Source organism: Panthera pardus, unplaced genomic scaffold (assembly GCF_024362965.1).
Source record: "Panthera pardus isolate Hobbes unplaced genomic scaffold, ASM2436296v1 HiC_scaffold_22, whole genome shotgun sequence".
In the NCBI taxonomy this organism is placed as follows: Eukaryota; Metazoa; Chordata; class Mammalia; order Carnivora; family Felidae; genus Panthera; species Panthera pardus.
The window spans coordinates 26367220-26394535 of NW_026526788.1; positions in this window are offsets into that span (position 1 = coordinate 26367220).

Sequence of the window (27316 nt, forward strand, 5' to 3'; positions counted from 1 at the left end):
TCACTTTTACCATCACAGGCATACATGGTTTTTCCTCATGAGATTTACTCCAGTTGCAATTGTATGTTTGTAAAATTATTTAGTTAAGGGCTTGTCTTTACCTATATCGTTATAGCAGCCCTCTTTGCCTGTCCTTAGTAATTTTCTTAAGACAAATTTTCAGAAGTGGAATTGCTGAGTCAAGGAGACACATACTGTCCTAGAGCTCTGAATGAGTGTGTTCCAATCTTCAGAAAGAAACATTGATTTGTATTTCAGCCGCAGCTGTGAATTATCTTCTTCACTGCAATGAAAATTTGATATTTTCATTATATTATTACAATAATGAGAATTATGAATACCAATGGAAAATTGTTCTGGATAAGTGATCTACTTGCCAGCATTGGTGCCAAAATGTTATTTATCTCTGTGGAAAAAGATATCTTATAATATTAATTAATAATGCTGTCACAAATATGCCTTCAGGGAAAAAAAATCTATTTCCATCATGTACATTGATGAGTAACTGGTATTATTTGAGATGTCAATGGTTGAGAATTACCAGCCTGGATCATAGTTTGGTTTGAAACGAATAACATCATCTACAGTAACATTTAAACATTTTTTTTAATGTTTATTTATTTTTGAGACAGAGAGACAAGCATGAATGGGGGAGGGTAAGAGAGAGAGGGAGACACAGAATCCAAAACAGGCTCCAGGTTCTGAGCTCTGAGCTGTCAGCGCAGTGCCAGACGCGGGGCTCAAACTCACGGGCCACGAGATCATGACGTGATCCGAAGACAGACACTTAACAAACTGAGCCACCCAGACGTCCCAACAGTAACATTTTGAAAAGATAAACTATACTTTAACTGATTTCATAAACATATTTAAATTACAAAGCACTTCTTGTATTAGTTTATGTAAACACAAAAGTATGATTCAAGATCATAATCTAAACTCCATAATAGCCAATAATTTTAATAAAGCAGTTATGCCTTTTTATTTTTTTCCATTTTATATACACTTACATTAATGAGAAAATAAATGGCCAACCAACTCCACTACAGCTGAAGAAAATAAGATAAATTATGTATAACTCCATAGTTCCAGAAGAATGTCTTAAAGGTTTTTATGAGTCTTTTTACCCTAAAAGATGTAACAATTAGAAAGATATTGATTTATGGAATTATATGTGTCAACTCAAACAAGATTGGTTAGTGTACAGAAGAAACACTTGAATCTCCATTCCAGACTGTTTTTATTCAGTTGATTTGCATTTACATTTCAAATGATATGTATATTCAGGAGGAAGAAACTTATAAACTGTCATTCTTATTTCTCAATAGGCTGATGATTTCAGTTAAATTAATTTCTAGCTAAGTCACTTTAAAACCATTGAACATGCTGATTTGCTTCTATTTGATGGAATATATTTCTGTTTTTCTTATGCTGATTATAATAAAAAAATCTATAAATGTTAAGGACATAGGGCACTCACGTGGTGTTTGGCATAATGGAAAGCGTCAAACTGTTCTTATTGATGCTGACAGGTTTTATACAATTTGTACTATTTTAATGGCATGATAAGACCTATATGTTTACTTGGGTATGAAAAAGTGGAGGGAAAAAAAAGTGCTCCAAATGTGAAAAGCAATAAAAGAAATCACTTTTTTATGAAACGCTATATAAAATTTGTTACTGATGATGGATTTATAGTAAACTAATTTGTGGAATAAATGAAGTGTAGAGATGGAAATGTGCTTGAAGTATTAAAACTTACCTTGCATTACCCATTGTGATTACTGATAACTCTAGGTGCTTATAGAAGATTGAAAATGCCTTTGATCTGAAAGCACTGTGGTTGTGAGGTTTCATCATATTTTGGAAACTTCATCCATTCATTCGACATTTTTATTTGTTATGCAGTAATAACTATCATCATGAAGAATCCCCTTCATGGAAACATACATATTTTTCAGAAATTTCCTATTTAGAGGAAGAATAAAACTAGATTTGCAGAGGCACATTCTAGAGTTTAATTTTTTTTAAGCCTGTAGCATTAAAAATCCTAATGGAAATGTCAATAAATATGTTAGAATTAATAAAATATGTCTCTGGGGTTTCTGATTTAGCTAAAGAGAAAACCGTATTGGGGGTCACATTAGAGATATGCAAGGAATAATAGAAATCAAGTTGTGCTAAGAAGGAAATTTTTTTCTGATGAAAAAGCTGACAAATCAGAGACATGAATCTCAGATCCCATCATGAAAGACTGGTGATGAAGTGATACAGATTCTTCCACAGCCGAAATCGCTTGAGACGATTTTATACATCTCCTGCTACACCAACAACCGCTTCCACATTTGCTCTAGAGATCTGAGAGCTGTTTGTGAAGAACAGATTTTAGATTTCCCGACCAGCCCCACCTATCCTTGAGTTAGCCCCTGGACCTCAATTATACAATAGGATAGCCACTAGCAAGTATGGTAGCCCATATAGCCATGAACACCAAGATGTGGCTAGTTCTGAGTTGAGATGCGTTATATGCCTGAAACACACATTTTCAAAGACTTAGTTCAATAAAAGAATGCACGATGTCTCAATATTTTTTACATTAATTACATATTGAAATGATAATGTTTTGGATATTATTAGTTAAATGAAAAACATTATTAAAATTCGTTGTACTTTAAAAAACAATTTTTAATGCTTTATTTTTGAAAGAGAGAGAGACAGAACACAAACAGGGGAGAAACAGAGAAAGAGGAAGACACAGACGCCAAAGCAGGTTCCAAGCTCTGAGCTGTCAGCACAGACCTCGACACAGGGCTCGAACCCACAAACTGTGAGGTCATGACCTCGCCGAAGTTGGACGCTCAACCAACTGAGCCACCCAGGCACCCCTAAAATTCATTCTACTTTTTATGTTTTAGTGTGACTACTAGAATATTTAAAATTACCTATAAGGCTCATATGATGTTTCTAGTGGACGAGTACCATAGTTGACAATGCGTCCAGCAGGATTCTCCTCTCTGCCAACTCAAATCTCCCTACCTAATGTCTGAAATTGCACTAGGTTTCAAACAGTGAAAGAGAAAAAGAAAAAGTTAAAATATAGAAAGCTGGAAATGCTAATGTCTGATTGAAGCAATTGTTGTAATGTGAATAATTACTTACAAAGTGTATAAAGTCAACGATTCATCTTAAAGGGATGCTACTGATAATCCATGGGATCCTTTCTTGTTTTGACTCAAGGATGGTCAGCTGGAGTGAAGGAAAGAGAAGTAGAAAATGAAGATAAGAGAATTTGGGGCACTTGGGTGGCTCAGTCGGTTGAGCATCCGACTTCAGCTCAGGTCATGATCTCACAGCTTGTGAGTTCGAGCCCCGCATCCAGGCTCTGCGCTGACAGGTCAGAACCTGGAGCCTGTTTCAGATTCTGTGTCTCCCTCTCTCTCTGTCCCAACCCACTCGCATTCTGTCTCTGTCTCTCTCAAAAATAAATAAACATTAAAAAAATTAAAAAAAAAAAGATAAGAGAATTTGGAACAGATTAACGGAAAGGCATTGCTTGCAGTAGGAGATGTCAGAAGAAGGCTGCAGGGCAAGATGCCTATGAAAGCAGAGTACAATTTTTATTGCTTTGTAAATTCGGAAATTACCTACCCTCACTTACATCATAACAATAAGTAACTCTGTAGGGAGGTATTCTCATCATGAAGCTGAAGATCCAGCCATTTCTTCAATGATTTAAAAAACAATTCTGCTTTGAAAATATTGATTTAAAGCAGAATTCTCCAGAGTTCTTCATCTGACAACTTCTGTTTTAGTGAATGTAAACTCTAACATGACATTAAATCCAAATATCTTTTATCTACATTATAATGTAGATAGAATGTAGATTGTAATGTATTACAATCACTATTTTGTCAAAAAGTGATTTTTGAAATAAATTGCTGTGGATACGTGAAGATATCTAGCCTAATACATCATGGCTGCACCAAGGCGAAGCAAATATTTTGCAAATGCTAACATATTTTTTCTTCTCCTTTCTGGGTGATAAGGGGCTTATCAAAAACAATAAACTAACAAAAACAACAAAAGGATTATTCACTTGTGTGGCATATTCATACTGTGTAAGCATTTAGAGTGAAGTACAGTGATGAAGCTGGGCTCAAAAATTCACGATTCTTTTCCTTCTTAGTTGTAATTATTCTTATCAACTTTTGAAATTAAAAATCAATGACTAAATAATATTCATGTGTGTGTGCATTATCACATCTTCTTTATCCATTCACTTATCGATGGTCATTTGGACTGGTTCCCATAATCTGGCTATTGTAAATAATGCCGCAACAAACAGGGGTACATGTATCCCTCTGAATTCGTGTTTTTGTTTTGGGGGGGTAAATATCCGGTAGTGTGATTACTGAATTGTAGGCTAGTTGTAGTTTTCATTTCTGAGGAATCTCCATACTGTTTTCCACAGTAGCTGCACCAGTTTGCATTCCCACCAACAGCGCACAAGGGGCGAAATAGGTGATGGGGATAAAAGAGTATACTTATCATGACGAGCACTGAGTAACGTATAGGATTGTTGAATCACTATCTCGTGCACCCAGAACTAATAAAACACCGTGTGTGAACTATACTGGAATTAAAATAAAAAACTTAATAAAAATATAAATTTAAAAACATTTAATATTTCAATAAGTAAAAGGAAAATCAAGAAAAATAAAAAATTGCTTATACTTGAGCAGTATATAGTAAAATATACATCTTTTTTTTTCTCTGCAAACATGTCTTTTTATATCAGGGCACAAAGAATGAAAAAGACATATAAACATAAAGAAGTAAAAAAAATCCTTAATATTTATAATATGATGCTCTTATGGATGTGAGGTAGCATAGTATGAATTCATATGAGTACTGATCTGCAAAGCTTTTGAGATATATTAGGTGAGAAAAAGAAACATGTATTCTCATGTCTTCATAAAAATATAAGTGTATATTGTTCTTATACACATGTAATATACATATGTTGCACATATAATATGCTTTATCTCTTTTGTGCATAAAATTCTAGTACAATACTCCAACATTACTGAGTATTTGCCTTGAAGAAGGGTAGCTGAAATAAGTCTTGTTTTTCATTTTATAATGTTTTACATCTGTGATTTTTAAATCATTTTTTATCTCAAAGCATAATTATCATCCATGAGACTAGAGAGAAGATAGTAATATTTCTGAGAGAATATGAGAACATAGAGCATAAATGATTAACAACATAGCCATTGCATTTCTGAAATTCTGCAATTCTAAGATGCGCGTATAAAAGCAAATATATAAGTGCAAGGGTGGTTAATCTGGGACATTTATTTCTCTAATTGTCTTGTTAGAAATGGTTCTGCTCAATTAAATCATGTTAACCAAATGAAGATGAGTCCATATGACTGGTGTCCTCATAAAAAGGGGGAAATTCAGGCAGCCATATGCAGAGGGAAGGGGATGTGAAATGGCCATGTGATGAATGAGGCAGAGAAGGAGCTGATTCAGCGGCAAGCCAATGAATGCTGGTCATACAAAGCAAGAACGAATTCCAAGAGACTAAGAGGGAGCATGGCCCTGCAGACAGCTTGATTTGGGACTTGTATATTACAGGGCTATGTGACAGTAAATTTATGTGGTTTTAGCCACCCAGTTTGTAGTATTTTGCTAGAGCAGCCCTAGGAAACTCTGACAGTTGTTCTTTTCTTTTAAGACTTTAAATCTCTTCTTATCCTTGCCCCTCTACAAATAAAGTGATTTTTCCCACTCTGGCTTTGTTCAAGATTTTTCTCTTTGTCTTTGATTTTCTGTGGTTGTAATATACTATACCTAAGTGTAAATGCTTTTATATTTGTCTTGCTCAGAGTTATGAGACCTTTGTGAATTTGTGGTTTGGTGTCTGTCATTAATTTGGGTAAATGCCCACTTACTATTTCTTCAAATGTTTCTTCTGTTTCTTTCTGCTCCTGTTATTTTAGGCCTTTATAAAACCTCAGTTGGTTAGACTTTGGTAAGAAGTTTCTGTTCGGAGGAGGCCTTATTAAGAAGAACAGAATGAAGGGCGCCTGGGTGGCTCAGTCCGTTAACTGTCCGACTTTGGCTCAGGTCATGGTCTCGAGGCTTGTGGGTTTGAGCCCCATGTCGGGCTCTGTGCTGACAGCTTGGAGCCTGGAACCTGCTTCAGATTCTGTGTTTCCCTCTCTCTCTGCCCCTCCCCTGTTTGTGCTCTGTCTCTCTCTCTTAGAAATGAATAAACAGAAGAAGAAAAAAAGAAGAAGTAGAAGAAGAAGAAGAAGAAGAAGAAGAAGAAGAAGAAGAAGAGGAAGAGGAAGAAGGAGAAGAGAATGTTGGGCACTTGGGTGCTCAGTCAGTTAAGCGTCTGACTTTGGCTCAAATCATGATCTCATGGCGCATGAGTTCAAGCCCTGGGTTGGGGCTCTGCACTGAAAGCTCAGAGCCTGGAGCCTGCCTCAGATGCTCTCTCTCTCTCTCTCTCTGCCCCTCCTCAACTTGTTTGTGTGCACCTGTGCACACCTATGCTCTCTTTCTCTTTCACTCAAAAATAAATAGACAAGTAACATTAAGAAGAAGAAGAAGAAGAAGAAGAAGAAGAAGAAGAAGAAGAAGAAGGAGGAGAGGAGAATGCTCTGGACATATTTCCAAATGGCTGCTTTATCCTCTCTGATGTCATACTGCACCAGACCAAAAGTGTGTTGGTAGCCAAAAAAAAAAAAAAAAAAAAAAAAAAAAGATTTAAAGTGAGTAATTTGAAAATCTTGAAAATATGCACATAGCTATATCTTCTTTCTCAATATACCTTTGTTTTCAGATTCAGAACTCTTTCCTCCAAGAGTATAGGTAACTTTGTTCATAAACAGCACACATTTGTACTATGAGAATTTAAAAAATTTTTTTTAAAAATCTTTATTTATTTTTGAGAGAGAAACAGAGTGTGAGCAGGGGAGGAGCAGAGAGAGAGAGGGAGACACACAATCTGAAGCAGGCTCCAGGCCCAGAGCTGTCAGCACAGAGCCCGATGCAGGGTTCAAACTCACGAATGGTGAGATCATGACCTGAGCTGACGTCGGACGCTCAACCAACTGAGCCACCCAGGTGCCCCTGTACCTATGAGAATTTTAGCTGGAAAGTTAGATAAACCTGAATATTTACTCTACAAGCATATTTCTTTGGCACCTGTCTTTAGTAACCAAGTTTGGCATCACCATTTGTTGGTCCACTATCTTTGTATAAACTAAGATTTAGTGAAGTAAACATATTTTTAAAACTAGAGTAAATTTGTTACCAGAAATAAACTTTGAATTTTAAATATCTCCAATTGTGAGACTACTCATGTAAAACTACTGTTGATGTTCTGGGGCCTTGTTAAATAACAACAAAAATATTATCCTATGTCGTCTAGATGTAGGGAAACGGGAAACAAATTACTCATGAAATCCAGTTTCAAATAAACTACATGTATAAACACTAGTCTAAGAATTATAATTGTATTGAGTTTCCATTTTAGCAATTGTATAATCAAAAGTATGTCAATCAAGCTGAATAAGAAAAATCAAATTTATTTCAGAAGTGAGAAAAATATTGTTGTTTCTGGATCAATAAATGGTATCATTAAATAGCAATAGCAAAAAGGCAAAACTGTTTTACTATATAAAATCAAATAAGATGGAAGCTGTTAGTTAATAAAATTCACGTTTTTATAATACACTTTTATAAAACATTGCTCTAAAAGTTATGATCCAATGAAGTCTCAATGTGAGATATTAAATAATAGTAGTAAGCCAGAAGCAATATATATGTATATAAGGGGAGAGAGAGAGAAAAAAAAAAATTAAATTCTCGCTATGTTTTTTTATTTATTGTAGTGGACTTATTGGCAATAACAAATATATTAATTATGTTACTTAAAAATAGAGTAAATTGTTGGGGTGCCTTGGTGGCTCAGTCAGTTAAGCGGCCTCCTTCAGCTCAGGTTATGAGCTTACTTACTGTCCGTGAGTTCGAGCCCTGTGTCATGTTCTGTGCTGACAGCTCAGAGCCTGAAGCCTGCTTCAGATTCTGTGTCTCCCTCTCTCTCTGCCCCTCCTCTGCTCACACTCTGTCTCTCTCTCTCAAAAAATAAATAAACATTAAAAAAAAATAAAAATAGAGTAAATTGCAAGACCTAATTTATGAGTCCCATTTAAATAATCTATAGCTATGAAACATTATCTAAGTATAATAATCCTATCAAGTTTCATTCAAGCCACCGTATAACCACTTAACAGAAATAGCACTAAGGTTTTTTTAGTATTTCTCAAAACAATTTTTGGTTGTATTTTATAGATGCCCGCCTCTTCACCTACATGGTTGATTTTGTCACAAGCTTTAGAGAGATTTTCCTCTCTTATTACACAGCAAAGTTGCTCTAAATTGGATGTTTGGTGAAAATTCCATTGATTTTTCTTGGTTTCAGTAAGGAAAGACTTGTTCCCATAGAGGATTCTACCAGAGCCATTGCCTCTTCTGTTCTAATTGTGTGCACTGGGGGTAGGGGCTTCTCCTGCAGGACTAGACTCAAGCTTTCTGAGTTTGGTAAACTATTGCACAATCCTTAAGTGCCTCCATTATTGCACCCTCTACAGTTAATACAGTGTGCCATTAGTTTCTTTCTTCTTCAAGAGTTTTCAAACAAATATTAACTGAAGTGCCTCCATCTGTTTCTTAAAAAAATTAAAAACAAAATTTTTAATGTTTTTATTTATTTTTGAAGGAGACAGAGAGACAGAGCATGAGCGGGGGAGGATCAGAGAGAGACACACACACAGAATTGGAAACAGGCTCCAGGCTCTGAGCTGTCAGCACAGAGCCCGATGCGGGGCTTGAACTCACAAACTGTGAGATCATGACCTGAGCTGAAGTCGGACGCTTAACCGATGGAGCCACCCAGGTGCCCCCTTCACCCCCTTTTTTTAATTTAAAAAAAATTTTTTTTATTGTTTCTTCAAAATTTTGTGTTCATCTTTTAAGTCGTCTCCATTCTCTGATGCATCTTGTTACACCCAATTCCAAGTTTCCACCATCTATATTGCCTTCTCCCCAAAATGTAGTCTGATCACGCATCTTCTGTGTCAACCCAGGGGCTTCGTGTACCTGTAGAGCTTTTAATTGTTTTTCCTGTATAGTGAGTTTATTTATTTTTATTTCGTATTCTTTAGCTACTTTTAAAAGCAGCTTTAGGGGTGCTTTTAACGGTGGCTGGTGGCTCCGTCGGTTAAGTGTCAGAGTCTTGATTTCGGCTTAGGTCATGATCTCAAGGTTCGTGAGTTCAAGCCCCACATCCGGCTCTGAGCTGATAGTGACGAGCCTGCTTGGGACTCTCTCTCTCTCTCTCTCTCTCTCTCTTCCTGTCTCTCTATCTGCCCCTCCCCCACTCGCTCGCTTCGTCTCTCTCAAAATAAATAAGCTTAAAAATATTTTAAATTTTTTTTTTTAACGTTTATTTATTTTTGAGACAGAGAGAGACAGAGCATGAACAGGGGAGGGGCAGAGAGAAAAAATATTTTAAAGAGTAAAAGCAGTTTTCAACTTCCCGAATGGCAAGAAGTATTCTCCACAGCATCTTAGAGCTTTCCTGAAGCTGCTCTTCATTCTTCCGATGGGTCATGAAGGATGTTTTTGGTGGCAATTGCTTGAAATTGCGTGTGTTCTGCTGTACTTGGAAAAGACTTTCTTTCAAGCACTATCAGCCAGAGGCTCAACTTGTTCTAAATGATGAGGTTTGTTTTCTTTAGTTCGTTTTGAAAGGTGTTTGTTAAAAGTTGCATTCTTGGGGTAATCTCATTTGTTGTAATTATTTTTATATGTTGCTTGCTTCAGTTTGCTAGCATTGTTTTAAAAGTTTATTTTCTCCAAGATATGTTGGATGACATATAGGAAGTGACATATAGATATTATTTTATACTTTTGTTCATAAATGGCATGTTAACTTCCTGGTTTATTGCCTTTTGTTCCCATAGACAATTCTATATTCTAAATAACTATACCTTCATAGAATAATGGCTGAATTCTCTATTCTTCTTGTTAATATGTTTGTGCTATATAATTAGGGACTAGTTTTATATCACTAAGTATGAGACTTCAGATGTGCTATATAAAATGTGTGTGCCTCAATTTCCTGATCTGTAAAATAAGGATGAAAATAATACCTACTCACAGAGTTGTCGGTATTACAAATTAAGGCATGTAAGTGCTAAGAACAGGCTGTATTTACCACATAGAAATGACCGATGAATAAATTCTAGTTACTAACATTTATATTAATATATATTATTGATATTATTATTAATTTGGGAAATTTTTCCTACAGGTCACATATATTTATTTTTAAAGATATACTTTTTGGGGCACCTGGGTGGTTTAGATAGTTGAGTTTCTGACTCTTAATTTCAGGTCAGGTCATAATCCCAGGGTTGTGAGATTGAGCCCCACACTGGGCTGCAAGCTCAATATAGAGCCTGCTTGGGATTCTCTCTCTTCCTCTCTCTCCCTCTGCCCCTCTCCCCTGAACTCTCTCTCTCTCTCTCTCTCTCAAATAAAAAAAATAAAAATAAAGATATACTTTTCTACTATTTTGTTAAGTATAAATGGTGTCATACAATTGAGGTGATTATCCATTTATACTTTTATTTTGTAACTATTTTTGTATATAATTACAATTGCAATTTTTGTCTTGACTTTCAATCAGCCAAGTTACTGATTTTCCTCATCTGTCGAATAATTCTTCTACTGATTCTCTTCAGATTTGTAATCACTGAAGGATATCATTTGTAAATCACACTGTTGCCTTCTCCTTTCCAAACTCTTTAACTTATTTCTTTCTGTTGTTTAATTTCTTACTTCATTTCATTGGCTAACGCTTTAAGAAAGGTGAGTGAGAATGTTCTAGTCAGCTTGGGCTGCCAGAACAAAATACCATAGACTGGATGTCTGAAACACAAGTCTTTATTTTTCATGGTTCTGGAGATTGAGAAGTTCAGGATGAAGGTGCTGGCTAGTTTCACTCACTGGGGAGGGCTCTGGCCCTGGCCAGCCACCCTGTCACCATGTTCTCACACTGCAGAGGTAGACAGAGAGAGCAACAAGGTCTCAGGTGTGTCTTTTTTTTTTTTTTTTTTTTTTTTTTAACGTTTACTTATTTTTGAGACAGAGAGAGACAGAGCATGAACGGGGGAGGGGCAGAGAGAGACACACACAGAATCCAAAGCAGGCTCCAGGTTCCGAGCTGTCAGCCCAGAGCCTGATGTGGGGCTCAAACCCACAAACTGTGAGATCATGACCTGAGCCAGACTTCTGGCCTTCTGGGTTTTAATCATATACCCGTTAAATAAATATTTGTAAATTTCAGGTTCAAAATTGTCCTGAAATTCAGCTGAAAATGCAGTTTTGAAACAGTGACCTTGGGTCTAAAAAACACGACTGCCCAAACTAATGAGCCCTAAATTCAAGACGATATGTAATAAAACGGTTTAAGTATTTTTTTTTTTTAACGTTTATTTATTTTTGAGACAGAGAGAGACAGAGCATGAACAGGGGAGGGGCAGAAAGAGAGAGAGACACAGAATGTGAAACGGGCTCGAGGCTCTGAGCTGTCAGCACAGAGCCTGACGAGGGGCTCGAACTCACGGACCGCGAGATTATGACCTGAGCTGAAGTCTGACGCTTAACCGACTGAGCCACCCAGGCGCCCCGGGTTTCAGTATTTAGAAGCTATAATTTTGTAGGAGGGCAAAGGAGATAGAGCCCAGTGCAACTTCAACACAAGTTTCTAGGAGCCATGACGCTTCATCACAGATTGGAAATTCTAGGGTATTTGGATAGTTGTGTGCAAAGAAATGAAGTCAAATTCCACATTAAGCATGTAAATAAAGTCCAAAAGCATTTTGTTAATAAATGTGATATTTTACAATTTTTATATTATTCAGACTCTATTTTTAATAAACCCAATTTCAAACATCGAAATATTTGATTTATACATAATTATTTATAGTGCTGAAAACATTAAAAATGATGAAGAACATGGGGTGCCTGGGTGGTTCAGTCAGTTAAGTGTCTTTGACTCAGGTCATGATGTTGCAGTTTGTGAGTTTGGGCCCCGCGCTGGGCTCTGTGCTGACAGCTCGGAGCCTGGAGCCTGCTTCAGATTACATGTCTCCCTTTCTCTCTGCCCTTCCCCTGCTCTCAGTCTCTCTCATTCTCTCTCTCTCTCTCAAAAGTAAACATTAATTTTTTTAAAAAAATGATGAAGAACAATTCATGTTAATAGAAACAAAATTTTGAAAGTAGGATAGTAAAAAAAAAAAAATCATGTACTGAACAAGCATGATTATTCTCCTGGACTGTCTTAGAACCCCTTAAAAGCTGCAGAGATTTGAAAACCACTGGTGCAGTTCAGTTTCAGAAAATGCAGTTATTTATTTACTTATTTATTTATTTATCACTCATATCTGTACATACACACACACACACACACATGTATACACATATACACACACCATAGACATATCCTCACTTATACATACATATATACATATATATTCTGCATATATAATTGTGTATGTGACATATATAATTATATGTTCCAAATATATAATTTGTAAATCCACATATGTAATTGAACAAAAAAGTATGAATGTGATTTATCATACACAGCTGTCGTATTTTTTTTTTTTCAACGTTTTTTATTTATTTTTGGGACAGAGAGAGACAGAGCATGAACGGGGGAGGGGCAGAGAGAGAGGGAGACACAGAATCGGAAACAGGCTCCAGGCTCTGAGCCATCAGCCCAGAGCCTGACGCGGGGCTCGAACTCACTGACCGCGAGATCGTGACCTGGCTGAAGTCGGACGCTTAACCGACTGCGCCACCCAGGCGCCCCCACAGCTGTCGTATTTTTAAAGGCTATCCTTATCTTCATTTCCCTTTTGCTTATTGTCTCAACCATTCTCCTTCCTCTAATAAATTACACTTAAACATTCAAATATCTCATATTACCAAGATATTTATTTTTTCATAATTTCCTATATACTTGTGTAATTATATGTAATATAAAATGTGGCATAAACACATAATTCAAATACATACATAGGTTTTGTCATTACTTTTACACAAAAAAACATCAAATTATGCACAGTTACACCATCTTGGTCTTGATACTTGTATATACAACATGGGAATCCCCTTTTTTTGTTTTTAGGTTTATTAATTTTTGAAAGAAACAGTGCATGTGCTAGAGCAAGTGAAGGAGGGGCAAAGAGAGAGTGAGAGAGAATCCCAAGCAGGCCCGCGTTATCTGCCTTAAGCCTGATGTGGGGCTGAAACTCGCAAACCATGAGCTCTTAACCTGAGCCAAAACCAAGATTTGGTTGCTCAACCAACTGAGCCACCCAAGCACCCTGAGAATCCCTTTAAGTCACCAAAATTTAAATGAATTCTTCCTAACAACGTCCTGGTATTTCTAGATGTGATTTGGAGCAAAATACATTCCACTCTTTACCTATTAGTAGGAATTCACTCTGTTTTGGTATTTAAGTAATACTGTAATAAATATCCATAGTCTTGTATACTGGTACTTTCCTTTCTATGGCACAGATTATCAAGAATGGAATTGCTGAATATTTTTTGTGTTTTAATAGACAATGCCATACTTTAAAATTTAATTTAGTTTGTGATATCAGGTAATATATATTTTCTTAACACATATACGGTCAAAGATATTTATTAGTTTTTTAAAGTTTCTGAATTTTTAGTTTTAATAAACAGCTTCCTTCTTTTCTTAGTAGTACAAGTAGACTTCTAAGATGTCTTCTGGAAATTTCTTTTTTTTTTACATTTGTTTTAAGAATCTTTATTTTTACATTCTAGTTTTAAGAAAAGGGAGTAAATTTAGTTTCTTCCAGACAGATACCGACATAATTTATTTAATAACCAATACTTTCCTGATTACAATATCATCTTCACTATTTATTAAAACCTCATGTATAAACTGGGATTTATATTTTTATTACTCTCCATTTTGTTCCACGTAACTATTTTTTCTTCCCCATGACAATCCCATTTGATGTGATTACAGTGTATTTATGGATTTATGCTTTTTTCTTGACTACAATAAAGCAATTCATTTATATTTCATTATTTTCCTTCTTGTGCATTTATTGATTCTTGGAAACTTAAATATTGCTTTAGCAAATTTTTTTCTAAAGAAAAAGAAAAAAACTGCTGAGCTTCCTAATCAGAATCACACTATATAAATACATTAATTTCAAATATCCATCACTTTTCTATATAATATAAAATGTCTCCAGCCAAATCCAGGCATGTCTTTCAACTTTGGCACTGAGAATTTTGGTGGAGTATAAGATTCTTTCAATAAATCCTGGCTCTTGATGGTATCTACAATCACATTGGTCAATACATAAATCAATTAACCATTTGAGCATTTAATTAATGTAAAGCTCTGGACTCTAGGAACACCTCACTAATGTGGAGAAAATAAATATACACATGAAAGTTTGATTGACATAAAACCATGCAGAAGACATTAAATGTTTGACTACTGGCAAACAAAGGATGGGCTTAGGCAATTTAAAGCTACATTCTGAAGGAACACGGGAAAGGGAGGCCTTTGAATTAGGTATTTCACAAAAAATTCAGTGAAGTGTTGTTCTAAACTGGATTTTGAAAAAGGATAAAATTTAAATAGGTAAATCAAATGGAAGACACTTACAGAATTGGGAAGGGTATAAGCAACACTGTGGAGATGAGGCCTTAAATTTATTTACATCAATGGGAGACCAGTTAAACTGTTGCAGACTGTGCATGTGAGGTTAAGAAATTGAGATTAGAATAGTGTGTAGGTGTTTGCCTTCAGAAGTTTTTGAATCTAGGTTTATCCTGAGTATTAATAGTCAGTCGCTAAAATTTTATTTTATTTTTGTGAACGGGACAAAAGCATTATTTTGCAAAGAATATTCTGGAAGCAACGTTGGAAATGAATTGGATATAACTTAAAATGGAGGTGTGGAGATCAGTATTATTCATTCAAGCTGCAGTTGATAAGAATAAATTAAAGTGTTGGAGGTGGAAACTGAAGGAACAGATGTAATCCTTTCTGAAAGAAAAATTGGGCTTTAGTATTTTTATTAGAAATGTTTTCTTTATTGTGTACTCAGGTGTGTGAAAAGCTTATGGCTATGTCTGATGCCAAAACTTTAGATTTAAAATTGGCCAGACAGCCAGATATCATAAAATTATTTTATATGACAGGTGCTGGGAATTATAACACCAACCACATGTTAGATTTTCTAGAGTTATCAAATCCAGACATCACATTTCATTCCTGCCCATGCCTCTGTCCCCTGAGATTTTCTCTGTCTGTGCATCCATGTCCAACAAATGCCTCATTCTTTGCTAGAAAATTAGAAAGTCACTCTTCAGGGCACCCGGGTAGCTCAGTTGGTTTCACTCCAGACTCTTGATTTCAGCTCAGGTCATGATCTCACAGTTCATGAGATTGAGCTCCTGATTCTTGAGATCAAGCCCTGCATCAGGCTCTGCACTGATCGCACAGAACCTGCTTGGGATTCTATAAATAAATAAATAAATAAATAAATAAATTCCACTCTTCAATGGAAACTTTGTCTACTCTGAAAAATAGTTTTTGCATGAATATTAATAATATAATATATGTTGTTGATGGATTAAAACATAAAGCTGTCGAGCCACTCATTTCCGTGCTACTTGACCAACAGTAATCTCAGAAGATGTATTCATCCCTTGAATGCACCAGTACAGCCTGTAATCTCAGTTTAAGGATAATTTTATTCCAGCTCTCATTCCTTCATGCTGCCTATTTCCCTACATCACCATGTTTGTTTTTTTTTTCCAATCCAAGAGCTGATTCCCATAATTCAGATTGGAAATAGAAGAAATTAGGTCGAGTCCTGGTACCCATCCAAATTCTATTAAATAGAATTACCAATTAATTTGGTAATCAATTAATTCTACCAATTAATTTGGTACCCATCCAAATTCTATTAAAATATACTACGCAGAAAGAAGGCATGAGGGAAGGAAAGGAAGAGAGGAAAGAGGGAAGGAGGGAAGAAACTGATATAACTTCAAGTCAGAATTTTTACTTTATCAAACATTAAAATTAGTATGTACACAAAACTCATCTATAAAGAGAAGAATTTGCAATGTCAGAGTGCTTGTGAATCTTCTTTATTAGATTAGCTGATCAACATTTCTTAAAGACTATAGTTCTACCAAAAGATTCCACAATTTATAAGACTGCTAACTCCTTTGGAAGTTTTCAGGTATGTGAGATGCATGAGACTTCCAAAAACCTTCAGTTGTCAGGAAATGTAACTTACTGCCTTCTTATGATTTGTTCAGGTTTGGGAGACATTTCCGCTGCATGTGGAAATTATCCATATGAATTCCAACCACAAGCCTAGCCAAGACACTGATTTATTAGAAGACTTTATATCTACATATAAGGAAGAGTCGATTCAACCATCCAAAAGTGAAATAGAGAAGAGAATCTAAAATTGTCAAGGACAGCAGATTCAGCTCTTCTCCTTCCAAAGAATACATACCACTTATGTTATGCAATAGGGAATTGAAAATTAGAATGTATTCACATTTCATACAGAACAATGACATCTCACTAGATGTTGAATGTATTTCCCAAAAAGAATGTAGGAGTTGAAGCACCCAACATAGCTTGTTCATTCCTATATGAGGAGAAAGTTATAATTATTTCTGGAGCAAAGTGAAAATTTTCCATTTCTTTTAAATGTATTGTATATATAAAACTTTTATTTTTCTGTCATACCCCTTTAGCGGCACACTTGGAAATATACTTATTGTACTAAAAATGTACCTTAAAAGATTAAATTTCTAAGGTATACTTTTTATTTCAATGAGACAAATTTATTTTCAGAAAATTCTGAATATGTAAGCAGGACGTTTCACTCCTCATTTAAATAATGGATATCTTAGTTATCATAAATCATCTTTCCAAGGAGTATTTTTTCATTAAAAACAATGGAAGGAATGACTGACGATTTAACAGTAAAATTACATAAATAAAATTGATAATATAAATTTTCATAAACTATATATCTAAGGCATATTTGTTTCATTGACTTCTGTGAATTTTCTTCCTAAAAAAACAAAGCATTCAACATTTAAAATTATACAAAATAATTAAAATAGTGATCATCTCATTTTAGAGAAAGAAGAATGAGTATAATTGTAATTATTATTAAAGGGTAAATTAATAGAGGGCTAAATTGAATGATGCTATATGATTTTACTAGTTCAAGATTATATATGTTGATTATTTTACTAAAACGTTCATTAAACATGGACTGATAGCAGATAGGACAAAAGAGATATTGTAATTTGAGAAAAAGAAAGGTCTGCAATTACCAAGAGCATATAGGAATATAGCCTGGAATGGTCCTATTGGCTTCCTATATAGGCATCCACAGTCAGACACCATGTTGTTGCATTGACTTGATCAGCCTGCATCCAGGGGGTTTCTGCATTCCTTAAAGATGGTTCACATTAACTGAGCTCTGAGTCTGATGAGTAACATCAGAATCCAATTTATTAATTTACAACTTAGAGTGTCTCTGTCACAGGGATCATGTATGCCAATATGGAAAACCACATTTTATTCAGAAGGTTGTTTGATGGGTATGGGCTTAGAACAAGACAATTCAGTTACATGATTCCAAGGTTTAATGCCATTAGTTATCCATTCCAAAATAAAGTCACCTGCCAAATCTTCTGCATTATGAATTTGCTTGGCAAGAACTTGTTCTCACATGTAGAATGTCCAGATTTCCAATACAAATGATGCCCTTGTGACTGTCTTTTTACTTGTTCTGTTGGCTGACAAAAACACTTACTGAGTGACACATATTTTTTTTTTAATATATGAAATTTATTGTCAAATTGGTTTCCATACAACACCCAGTGCTCATACCAAAAGGTGCCCTCCTCAATACCCATCACCCACCCTCCCCTCCCTCCCATCCCCCATCAACCCTCAGTTTGTTCTCAGTTTTTAACAGAGTGACACACATTTTTAAGCAAAGTATAGTGTCTTCAGGTTACAGTCTTTAGTGTGTATTAGGTATATCTGTACTCAATTGTATGTGAGACAATTTATTTCTAATTTAGTAAGGAAAATGTCAATATGGTTCCAATATGTTAATAATAATATAAATAATGACGAATTCATATGGAAATGAGAATCAGAAAACAGATATGTAGCAAAAAGACTTTAATATTCAATTTTTCTATAATAGATAATTACTTTAAACTATATGTGAAGGTTAATTTGTTCAAAGTAGAAAAAAAATGTATTTTTCAATGTACCAAAATTTCAAAATTCTGTTGAGATCCATGAGAAAATTTTCAAACTAGCAAACATTTTAAGTTTAAATATCAGTATCTCTGCTCCTAGCATTCTTAACCATAACTGGGTTCTTCCCTAGCCATCTCCCCCTGACTCCAGGCCCCACAACAATATCTAGGGATCAATCTCACCTTCTCTCTAGAGCTTTTGCCTAAAGACTTTTTCAAAGCCAAAAGGCCCATCCATGCCATCCTTCCATCACCCACTTCCAAAAGTAAATCTACTCTGTTCAGGAATTGAGAACCTTGTAAATAACTATTTTGCTTTTGTAGCAATTTGGTAGCAATTGTATTTGCACAGAAATACAAACAATTGTAACCGAATATTATGAGAACTAATATACGACAAATTGGACAACTTAGAAGAAATAGATAAATTCCTAGAAAAATATAAACTACCAAAACTGAAGCAGGAAGAAGTCGAAAATTTGAACAGACCAATTACCAGCAATGAAATTGAATCATTAATCAAAAAACTCTCAAAAAAACAAAAATCCAGGACCAGAGAACTTCATAAGTGAATTCTACCAAACTTTAAAGAAGAGTTAATACCTATTCTTCTCAAATAATTTCAAAAGCTACAAAAGGAAGGAAAACTTCCAGATTCATTCTATGAGGCCAGTATCACTGTTACCAAAACCAGATAGACACCCCCCAAAAAAGAGAACTACAGTCCAATATCTCTCATGAATATAGATGCAAAAAACCTTGGCAAAATATTAGCAAACAAGATCTAATAATGCATTAAAAAAATCATACACCACAATCAAGTGGGATTTATGACCAAGATGTAAGCATGGATCAATATTTGTAAAACAATCAACATGATATGTCACATCATTTGAAGAATGGATAAAAAACATATAATCACATCAACAGATGCAGAAAAAAATCATTAGACAAAGTACAATATCCATTCATGGTAAACATCCTTGCAGAGTGGGCCTACAGGAAACATATCTCAACATAGTAAAAGCCTTATATGAAAACCCACAGCCAATATCATAATCAAGGATGAAAAACTGAGAACTTTTCCCCTAAAATCAGGAAAAAGACAAGGATGTTCCCTCTCACTACTTTTATTGAACATAGTACTTGGAGCTCTAGCCACAGTAATTAGAGAATATAAAGAAATAACAGACATACAAATTGGTAAAGAAGAAGTAAAAATCTCACTATATCCAGATAACATGATAATATATACAGAAACCCTAAAGGCTTCATAAAAAAAAAAAAAAACAGCAACAACAACAACAACAAAACCTACTAGAACTGATAAATTCAATAAAATTACAGGTTGCAAAATCAATATATAGAAATGTACTGAGTTTCCATACACCAATAATGAAGCAGCAGAAAGAGAAATTAAGAAAGCAATCTCATTTAGAGTTGCACCAAAAACAATAAAATATTTGGGAATAAACTTAACCAAAGAGGTGAAAGACCTGTACTCCGAAAACTATAAACACTGATGAAAGAAATTCAAGATAATGCAAAGAAATGGAAAGACATTACAGGTTCATGGATTAAAAGAGTAAATATTGGTAAAACGTCTACAGTGTCCAAAGCAATCTACACATTTAATTCAATCTTTCTCAAAATTCCAACAACATTTTTCACAGAAGTAGAACTAGTAATCCTAAAAATTCAAAGTCAAAAGACCTTGAAAAGCCAGAGAAATCTTGAAAAACAAAAACAACTCAAAACTGAAGTGTCACAACTCCAGATTTCAAGTTATATTACAAAGCCCCCACAAAAAGAAAAAGAAAAGAAAAAAAGTTATATTACAAAGTGATAGTAATTAAAACAGCGTAGAACTGGCATAAAAATAGTCACATAGATTGGGGCACCTAAGTGGGTCAGTTGGTTAAGCATCTGACTTCAGCTCAGGTCATGATCTTGCAGTTCCTGGGTTTGAGCCCCATGCAGGCTCTGTACTGCCAGTTCAGAGCCAGGAGCCTGCTTCAGATTCTGTGTCTCCCTCTCTCTCTGCCCCTCTCCTGTTCACTCTCTGTCTCTGTCTCTGTCTCTCTCTCTCTCTCTCTCTCTCTCTCCGTTTCTCTGTCTCTCTCTCTCTCAAAAATAAATAAACATTTAAAAAAAAGTAGACACACTGATCAATGGAATAGAACTTAAAACCCAGAAATAAAGTCACAATTATATGGCTAATTAATCTTCCACAAAGGAGGAATGAATATAAATGGGAAAAAGATAGTTTCTTCAACAAATGGTGTTGGGAAAACTTGTTGGCCACATGCAAAAGAATGAAACTGGAGTGCCTTCTTTCACCATACACAAAAACAAACTCAAAATGGATTAAAGACCAAAATGTGAGACCTGCAACACTAAAAATCCTTGAAGAGAGCACAGGCAGTAATCTCTCTGACATCAGCTGTAGCAACATTTTTTTCAGATGTATTTCTGGAGGCAAGGGACATAAAAGCAAAAACAAACTATTGGGCACTACATCAAAGTAAAATGTTGCTGCACAATGAAGGGAGTAATCAAGAAAACTAAAAGGACATATCTGATTTTATATATATATATATATATATATATATATATATATATACTCAATATATATACTCAATACACAAAAATCAAGTAATCTAAATAAATAAAAATGGATAGAAGACATGAACAGGCATTTCTCAAAAGACATCCAGATGTACAACAGACACATGAAAAGATGCTCAACATCACTCACCATCAGGGAAATGCAAATCAAAATTACAATGAGATATTGTGTCACACCTGTCAGAATGGCTAAAATTAACAACGCAAGAAACAAGAAGGGTTGGTAAGGATGTGGAGAAAAAAGAACATTTGTGCACGGTTGGTAGGAATACAAACTGGTGCAGCCACCGTGGAAAACAGTACGGAAGTTCCTCAAAAATTTAAAAATAGAAAAACCCTATGATCCAGGAATTGCACTACTGGGTATTTACCCAGAGAACACAAAAACAGTAATTTATTGGATGCATGCACCCCTATGTTTATTGCAGCATTATTTACAATAGCTAAACTGTGACAGCACCCCGAGTGTCCACTGATAGACGAATGAATAAAGAAGATGTGGTATATATATACAACGGAATATTATTCAGCTATAAAATAATGAAATCTTGCCATTTGCAACAACATGGATAGAGCTGGAGAGTATAATGCTAAGTGAAATAAGTCAGGGAAAGGCAAATACCATATGATTTCACTCGTATGTGGAATTTAAGAAGTAAAACAAAGGAGCAAGGGGAAGAAAAGAGAATGAGTCAAACGAAGAAACAGACTCTATACTGTATAACTGTAGACCACAAACTGATGGTTACCAGAGTGGGGTTGGATAGGGGAATTGGTTAAAAAGGTGATAGGGATTAACGAATGCACTTGTGATGAGCACCGGATGTTGTATGGAAGTTGAATCACTATATTCTACACCCGAAACTAATATAGCATTGTATGTTAACTAACTGGAATTTAAATAGAACTGGAATTTAAATAAAAACTTAAAAAATAAATAAAAATAAAAGATGCGAAAGGTAAGAGTATTTATTGCATCCTATTTTGTGCGACATTATATTAAAATGGGATCTTATTATTCTACATAGTTTAAAAGTTTTTCCACCAAAATTATATTATGTTTTATTCATTTGGTATTATGCACTAGTTTTGATGGGCTCCCTTTATTGTTTGTAAAAGGTGAAAAAAACTAGTATTTCATTAATCTAAGATTATAATGTGTATATACCTTTTTTCAAAAAGATTTGAAAACTTTTATAATGAAATAAAATCCAACAAATTATAGTGAGTCTTCACTGAGTAAGGAATCAAGATATTTGGTATTTGATTCATATTAAAATCGTTGTATATAGCTCATTGACAAACTGATGCATTCAAAACATTAGCAAAACTATCTCAGTTCACGTTATATCACAGCTTTGGAGTTCTTCCAGGAAATTAAATGTTTACTCAGAAAAAAGAATTAAGGTGAGTATAAGTCATGCTTCCAGTGGGTGATCAAAATATATCAGAAATATGAATATTTTGATTCCTTAAGAAGTGAAGTTGAACTAGCTTCATTGTTTGGATTGCCTATAAAATGTGAATACATTTTTGGAAAAGTATGCCTGCTACTGTGTGAGATTTAAACCAAAATACATGGCAAATAGAAAAAAAAAAAAGAAAAGAATCATTACGTATAGCTCTACATTGGGATATGCAGTTGTTCAAATTCTGCAGGTAAGTTATGTTTACCAGCGAGTTAAGTTAAACCTTTATATTTAATATTAATATGAAGTAGCTCAAGAGTATCCCCTAGGGGGAAATGGCATGGAGAAGATAAGTCCACTCCATTTTAATGTTACTTTAGATAATATTTCTTATTTTCTCCAAAATAAGGAAATTTAAAATACTGGTGCAAAGGTGAATTTACTCAGGTCCTTATCATTTAGTTTTATATTTAGGAACATGGATAGTGCTGAAAAAAAATATTCTTAGGGAATATTCAGAAATAAATGATGTAATTCTAGAGCACTGTCATTGCTACCTTTGAAATTAAACAAAAATTACAGAGCTGAACAAAACCAACTGTCATAAATTCACCTAAGATACCTGAAAGCTCAAATATCAGTAACTAAATTCCAACCAAAGCTAATAAATAAAGCTCCATCCTGTATGACTACAGAGATTTTAAAGGCAGTTCTTCAGGATTCAGGATTACAGCAAGACGATCTTCGCTTGATCTTAATTTCCCTGAGCAACCCATATAAGTCTTCTATGCAGAAAATGCTCTTAAAGAAAGAGCAGCAGGTACTAGTGAGAATATCACCAGAATGAGAATTAGGAGGCTATAAATTTTATCTCTATGACCTTCTTTCCTCATTTGTGGAGTCAATTCTACTTCAGTGCTGGGAGCACTGGGAATCACAGGTAATTTTTCTAAAGCACTGCCCATCTCTGGATCAATTGAACACCTGTAAATGGAGTAATGTCTTAAAGACCCAAATACCACGGGGTTCCTACCATGAAAACAACAAGATCTAGGTTGCACCTAACTACTGAACATTCCAGCACAAGTCACCTTCTTCCTGTGAATTCAAGTAGCTTTTGATCCAATTTTTTCATATATAGCTTCACAATTTACATGTCACTTCTTGACAAATGCATTATTCTCATCTCAGCCAAAATAATGCCTTCCTGAGAGTTGGTATTCAGCAGAAATTTATTTGCATGGATAAATGAAAAAATAAGTGAATGAAAACACAGATCCTAAGGTCTGGCAAAAAAGAAACAAACCTTTTGAGAAAGAAATATGACGTAGTTAAAGAGTCTTATAATAAGTATGAGGTACTCCCTAGATTATGATGTAAATCTTAAGAGAAGAAATTACATTGTATGTTGGTCTCATAGAAGACAGTCAAACTCTTATTGAGTGAATGAGAAAGTGAATGAGTGAATGAGTGGATATAATTCATTATTATAATATATGGAAAGCTTAGACTTTGATTTTTATATAATGTGAGCTGCAGTAATTAACTGCTATATCCCACAATCAGTTCACAAATATTACTTTAATAAGCTATATAACATTTGGCTCATATGTTTGCTTTAATTAAAATTTAAATCCCATTTCATTTCTCTAATTTAACAATGCAATACTGTACACAAATTATTGGAGAAATAAGTTTATGTTTTAGAACCAAATAGAGAAAAATAGGAAAAAGAAGTTCAAAACATTTAATCTGGTGGAAAAATGTCAGAGCACTCCTTTCAAGAATTATGCAGAGAAAAAACTGTAGTATGAAATGAGCTCAAATATAACATCCATTATTCAATATCTGGATCATGCATATTAATATGGTGCTAATGGTAGCTTGGGAGCAAAACCTTTGGCCCCTATAATCCCAGAGGTCTGAATTTAGGTAACTGCTGAAATGAGAGATATAAATATTTAGAAAAAAATTAAAACTGGATAATCAAAGATATTTTACTTAACATCTTAGTATTTATCAATCTGTATTAACTATGCTTTTGTTTGCGACTAGGACAATTGTAAATGGCTGTTCACAATAAAGCATAGGATCTGAAAAGGACAAAAAGTTTAAATTATATTCATTGTGTTAGTGATAAAATACTCCATTATATTGTGTTTCTTTGGAAATGGATAATATTCTGGAGTGCCTGGGTGGTGCAGTTGGTTAAGTGTCTGATCTTGGCTTAGGTCATGATCTCACAGTTTGTTCTCTCTCTCTCCCAAAATAAATAAATAAACTTAAAAGAAAAAAAGAAAATGCATAATATTCAAAATATGTACATATATTCTCACAAACATAAAATCTTGATTGCCAAAGCATAGAATTTACCAAAAATGCTTGAAAATTAAGTTGTCTTTATACACAAATAACTCCTTCATAGGCCTATTCCCAACAGAAACTTTATTAAAAGAGGGTAGATTCAAACTAATATAAATATTCTAAGATCACATAGTAACATTCTCTGAAATAAATCTTCAAACAAATTTGCAAATATTATAGATAAATTAATTTTTTATATCCACACCAGAGGAAGCAAATTCTAAGTGTAGAATATCCTGAACTTCTCAATACAAAGGTGCTTTCTAAAACAAGAAAATTTCTTTTTTTATTTTTTTTATTTTTTTCAAATGTTTTTATCTATTTTGAAGGAAAAAGAGAGAGCATGAACGGGAGTGGAGCAGAGAGAGAGGGAGACACAGAATCTGAAGCAGGCTCCAGGCTCTAAGCTGTCAGCACAGAGCCTGACGTGGGGCTCGAACCCACAAACCGTGAGATCATGACCTGAGCCTAAGCCACCAGACGCTCAACTGACTGAGCCGCCCAGGCGCCCCTAAAACAAGACAATTTCTATCTTCACGTTTAAATAACTGTATTCTAATCATGCTAGTGACATTCAAATTAATAGTTGCATAGCTTGCTATGAGTGTAAATATTAATAAGTACTTGATACTTCCAAATGCTGATCATAATTGGCACTCACTGAAAACCGTAGTTAGTCTAATGAATAATTCAGCTGTTTCTTAATTTGGAAAGAAAACCAATGTTTCTGAGATGCATGTTCTATTAGGACTTTTACAGAAACACACAGACCCAGAGTTTTCAAAATATGATTCCCCGACCAGCTGTATCAGCCTCATCTGTGGACTTAGAAATGCAAAATATTGGGATCCATCCTAACATACAGAATTTTCTGTAGGTAGAAGCCAGAAATTGGTGTCTATGAAGTCATCCAACTGGTTACAATGTGGACCAAAGTTTGAGAACCACGGGAATCAACTGGCCCATAGTTAATATCCTTTAGCCTCTTCTGGTAGAGGAAAGTGATGGCTGTCATAAAGCAGGCTGTATCTCCTGGTCTCACAGAGCTCAGGGCAGTCCCAGCAGAAGAGGGACAGGTGCCAAGACAGTCAAGGTCTAGATAGTGTGGGAGGATAAAAATGGGCCCATATTTTGGAGGGGTCTTGAGGTCAGAGCTGGAAAAGGAAGTCTAACCAAAATTATCAATTAAGGTAATTAGAAAAAGGATAAGGAAACTGAAGCCTAGATCCAGGCACAACAAAGGAGATCAAAGGACCACAAATTCCAAGAGAAAGTAAACTATCATCATCAGATAAAATGGTGGGCTTGGACACAGATTAAGCATATTTGCAACCTTAAGGAAATCATTTCAGCTCTCTAATACCTCTCCATCTTTGAAATGATAAATATAATACTACTTGTAGGATGATCATAAGATTTAATAGCAACAGTTGCCATGAAATGAGCACCTGCTATGTGCCAGAAATTTGGCAAGAGCTTTAACGCATTATCTCCATTAATCCATAATGAATTATGAGATTGTCATAATTATCACCCCGAGTCTACAGAGCAGGAAACTGCAGTTTAGAGAGACTGAGTAGCTTTCCTAATTCCATATGGCTGGGCAATCATGGAAATGGTATATAAACAGAGAGAAAAGTACTGGTGTCTATTCTCTGCAGATAAAGTACTAGTACATTTTCATAAAACAGAGTAAATCTTCTAAAAAATGGGGAAGGAAAAATGTGCAAGACCATCTGGAGGAATCAACTAATAAGACTAGAAATGCCTTCTTACCTATCAAGGTTCAACCTGTTTCTATTATCTATGTCTATTTTTAAAGACAAAGATGAAATGGGAAATTAATCTGGATGCTATTGTATTTGTTCTCTTTAGTATCATTCATATTTTGAAATTTCTTTCACTGCATTTGGAAGATTACAACATAACTTATAATTAAATAGTTAAATAAATACTAACCTGCTGTGACAATATGCAGTATATTGGACTTGAATATCCATATCTAAGAAAGTGGTTGCCAGAGCTTTAGTTTTGCTTAGTCAAATTAAAAACATGGAAACCAAGAGGCAGAAATAGAAAGGGAATACCATTGAAAGTACAGCTAAATTAGAGGTCAGTAAGGGAATTACTGTTTCTCATTTTTATCCTAACTTTAAGTCAAGAATTTGTAAGACACTGTGCCTCCCTATGTCATACAACTCTTTCCTGATGAACAAAATATGATGCAACCAGATCCAGTCAATCATATTTACGATTAGCTCCCATGGATTAGACTACTGTTAAAGTGAAATGTGTCAAAGATTATTTGGGAATTATTTACCAGGATGAGGAAGATAATTCCCAACTCTCTGTGATGTGTGTCACAGTACTTGAGAACAGCTGGACTATATTTAAAAACAAAAAAGTGGCGGGGGGGGGGGGGGCTCCACATAGAAGGAGAACCCGAA